Genomic DNA, 4,989 nt, shown 5'->3' on the forward strand with positions numbered 1-4,989 from the left:
TAGGATCGGGTACCTGTTATCGTTGTTTTCGTTTGAGCTATATAGGATCAGCGTACGACGCCTGTGTAATTTTTTAAAAATATTTTCGTTTGGATCGTTTTGGAAGAATTTTCATGCGTTATTATTCGATAATGCTGCTGCTTTGTGAAGGAGTGTCTGGTATCCTTGTCGTTGTTTCAGCAATATATGTCAAGGGAAACATCCGATTTCAGTTGTGTACTTTTGTATTTTTATGCTCCGTTTATTCTAGACAAATTCGTGTATGTCATTTCTCGTTTATTTTTGTTGCTGTGGTGAGCGGTTCTCTGGTATCGTTGTCTTTGAACTATATAGGTCAAACTAATTATTCGATTCAGGTTTTGTATTTACTCTATATATTTTCGTTCCGTTTATTCCAGTTGAATTTGTGTGTCCTATTTTTCAATTTTTTGGTTGCTGAGGAACGGTCTTAGCTTCATTAACCTTTTTTTAAAGTTTGTCCCTATGCAGAACACACACATCTCCACATCTCCGCGGCTGTCCAGTTATTTTTTTTTTTTCCAGACTGAAATTCTTTGCGTGTTTTTACCTTTGCTTATGCGCATAATGATCTGTCTTGTGGTCGCCATCTTGAAGAGTGCAATCGGCCTATTGTCGTTATCTGTGATTGTCTTAGTAACTATGGTAAACGATCGCCTTCACTCGGAATATGACTTCATCGGTCAAAAAAGACGGACGGAATCGGACCTTACTCTAGTTTCAAGTATTTCTGAAATGTGTCAGATGACCACAGGTTAGATTGACCAATGGGAGAGCGTCATGGAAATTTTGAAAAACCTGAAAAGGCAGGTGCTTAATGGTAGACGCCAACTATCCCGCGAAACCCTTGTTACAGTCTCAAAAACCAGCTGTACTCGAGGAATCTAGGAATATTATACAACACCGTACACATCGGTCCAGTTGGGACCGCGAACACATAATTAGAATAATTATAGCGTGCACAGACGCACCTAGTAATCATTCTTCCTGCACTCCATACGTGAATGGAGAGGCAAGAAACCCTAATAAACTGGAATAATGAGCAGCACCCTCTACCACGCACTTTACAGCGGTTTGCAATGAATGAATATAGATGGCTCTGAGTACTATGGGACTTAACTTCTGAGGTCATCAGTCCCCTAGAACTTAGAACTACTTAAATCTAACTAAACTAAGGACATCACACACATCCATTCCCGAGGCAGGATTCGAACCTGCGACCGTCGCGGTCGCGCTGTTCCAGACTGAAGCGGCGGCGGCGGCCTGCCACAGTCAATACCTTCTTCATATCAGACCTATGCACAGAGGCCGTATTGGAATATGACGTCACTAGCAGTGGACCCGAGGCAGACGAGAAGAAATTTGGTAGAAGTAACTCACATTATAGAGTGCAATTCACTGAAAACTAGCACAGAAAAGCAGTTACCGGTCACCATGAATCACAAACACAATAGCAAACCTCGACACGGGCGATCTCGTGAGCCACTAGGTAGGACCGAGTTGCTGACCTCACATAAACGGGTTGCAGCCTGTCTTTCTCGTGGGCCTTGCAGTGAACTGGGAAAAATGGAATATAGCGGCACCTCGCATTTACTTGGCGAACCCTCAGTTACCGGTGTTTAAGTGTTGAAATTAATTTGTAGTTGAATATTAGTTTTTTTATGCGGTTGGCGTTTGCCCATAAATTGTACCCGAAACGTAGTGAACAGCCTAACTGCAATACAAGAATAACGCCATATTGGAACGCTGTTTCATACCAGTCGGCTGGCAGTCCCGGGACGGGCCGTTTGGAAGTGACGTCAGAGTGGTGTGGCGATTTTGTTGGGCGGCCTTGTTTTTTCAGGGCTGACGGATATACAGGCCCTGCAACGAACTTCTAACGTCGCACTAGTACACTTGTCCACCACACTTCGCGAGGGCTCGGCTCCATGAAGGGTCCACAGGAAATCAATATTTAAGTGTAAATGTACCCGCTATAGGTCCTAAATTTTTTAGTGTGCTATCGAGAACTTTTGTTCATTTAAACGCGCAGTTAACAATTATTAAACTCGTCTGAAACACTTACTGGCTACCTGCCGGAGACGGCTGGTGGCAGTCGTAAGACCTGCTCTGTCAGGTGCTATGACGTCTGCCTTTCAAGTGTGCAGTTTCCTGTAATGCAGCCTGCCATTCTACTGTAGATAGTGCTATTTGAAAAGCACTTAATGTTTTCTTATTTATGAGCTTTTTGTGAATACGTAGTTAGAATGCCAGGAAACAGCTAGTAATTATTAACTCTTTTTGTATAATGTTCCATAACTAGAGTTCATTGGGTCAACTGCGGCTGCTGTGAAGAGAACATGGATACTCAGGAAATGCGAGCTCTTATATATGTTGTTTTATTATGGTGATCGTCTCTCCCTATATAGATCGGCGTCAACAAAATATTCGGAGGAGAAAGTTGGTGACAAAAATTTCGTGAGAAGATTCCGCCGCAACGAAAAAGGCCTTTCTTTAAATGATGCCCACCAAAAATCCTGTACCATTTCAGCGACACTCTCTATGCTATTTCGCGATAATACAAAACGTATTGCCCTTCTTTGAACTTTCTCGATGTACTCCGTCAATTCCATCTGGTAAGGATCCCACACTGCGCAGCATTATTCTAAAATAGGACGAACAGGCGTAGAGTAGGCAGTCTGTTACATTTTCTAACAGTCCTGCCGATAAAACGCAGTCTTTGGTTAGCCTTCCCCACAACATTTTCTTTGTGTTCCTTCCAATTTCCGTTGTTCATAACTGTGATTTCTAGATATTTAGTTGAATTTACGGCCATTAGATTCTACTGATTTTCGTGTAACCGAAGTTTAACGGATTCCTTTTACCACTCATGTGGATGACCACACACTTTTCGCTATTTAGGGTCAGTTGCCAATTTTCGCACCATACAGATAATTTTTCTATATCGTTTTGCAATTTGTTTTGACCTGCTGATGAGTTTACTAGTCCATAAACCACAGCATCATCTGCAAACAAATTAAGACGGCTGCTCAGATTGTCTCCTAAATCGTTTATATAGATGAGAAATAGCATACGCCCTATAAAACTACCTTGGGGGACGCAAGAAATCACTTCTGTTTTACTCGATGACTTTCCGTCAGTTACTACGATCTGTGACTTCTCTGACAGGAAATCACGAATCCAATCACATAACTGAGACAATATTCCATATGAACATAATTTCAAGTGTTGGATTTTCTGACTGGTTTTCTTACAAGGCTGTATTTTAAGTAGCTGGCCGCTGTGGTCGAGCGGTTCTAGGCGCTTCAGTCCGGAACCGCGCTGCTGATGCGGTCGCAGGTTCGAATCCTGCGTCGGGCATGGATGTGTGTGATGTCCTTAGGTTAGTTAGGTTTAAGTAGTTCTAAGTCTAGGGGACTGATGATCTCAGATGTTCAGTCCCATAGTGCTTAGAGCCTTGAACCATTTGTCTTTTAAGAAATATTCTATGTGCTCTTTGTTATTGCTTGATTCGTTGATTGATACATGTTTCATAAACCTCATGGTCCTGAACAAATAAAGATGTACGTTAACAGCCAGAAGGAGACACTGTAGGCTATTCATGTAAAGTTAAGTAATTAATTCATTCATTTCTCATAGGCCATCTTTGGACGGCATTATTTCAACTGTCTTGCCTTACGTGTTTAGATGTTTGCCCAGTGCTCCCGTATTCGTTCTCGGTATTGCTCCTTCCTCTCCTGGGTGCAAGCCTTTCCTGTTTTTGGTTTTGGCTTTTCTTGGAAACCCTGCCACGCCATAAGTTTCTGCTTGAGTGGGACCCGCTCCAAGATATCATCGTGGGTGATCCCCACTTCTTTAAGCTCTTTCTCCACCTCTGTGAACCAGGCCCATTTTGGTTTCTTCTACTGATAGTAGGTTATCATACGATTGGCAAGTCTTCCAGGTCTCATCCGGGTCATATGTCCATAAAATATAATCCCTCTTTCCCGGATGGTATCGGTTATCTTCTCTACGTGGGAATACAGTTCTCGATTATGATGTCTTCTATATTCCCCATTCTCTTTGCTGGGATTTAAGATCTTTCTCAAAATATTCCTTTCCTTGGTCTCCAGTTTTCAGATTAGGACTTTTTTGTTAATTACTAAGCAATCAGAAGCGTACAAGACCTCCGGACGGATAACACTACAGTAATGCCTTAACTTTGCATTGAACGATACTTATCTCTTGTTGTAGATGGTTTTGGTTAAACGGAATGCCACTTCCATTTTGTTCATGCGTGATATGAAGGCTTCTTTCTCTGATAAGGTGGCTGTTATCTATTCTCCGAGGTATTTAAACTTTTCATCTCGCTTAATTTTGCCTACTACAAGCTCCCTTGGTAGTAAATTTATGTTCGTTATAAACTCGGTTTTCTCAAATGAAATCTGGAGGCCAGTCTTCTGTGCTTGTACGTTAAGCTCAGTAATCTCTCAGCTGTTTCCATGGAATGAGAAAAAATTGCAAGATCATCTGCAAAAGCTAGACAATCGATTTCAAGATTTTGTTTCTTGTAACCCGGTCTGACACCATTTTTAATTCCATGGTTTTCCATTCTTTGCGCCTTTCACGAATTACCTTCTGGAGGGCACAGTTGAAGAGCAGCGGTGAGAACCCATCTCCTTGCCTCACTCCGTCTTTATTTTAAAAGCTTCTGATGTTTCTCCTCTAGCTTTCACTTTTGTGGTTGTGTTGGTTAGTGTTTACTGGATTATCGCTTCGGTCTTCTTGTCTAGGCCAAGTTGTTAGAACTCTGATCAGGGTTTTATGATAATCGAATCGTATGCCTTTCTGAAATCCAAAAACGTCACAACAAAATTTTTATTCCTGACCTTCAGGTACGAAAGGATGGATTTGGGGTTCATTGCCTGTTCGACGCATGATCGCCCCTCCCTGATACTCTCCCAGCTGTGGGTCTAGCTGTTCTTCTGTCCT

This window comes from Schistocerca nitens, chromosome 7 (assembly GCF_023898315.1).
Source record: "Schistocerca nitens isolate TAMUIC-IGC-003100 chromosome 7, iqSchNite1.1, whole genome shotgun sequence".
Taxonomy (NCBI): Eukaryota; Metazoa; Arthropoda; class Insecta; order Orthoptera; family Acrididae; genus Schistocerca; species Schistocerca nitens.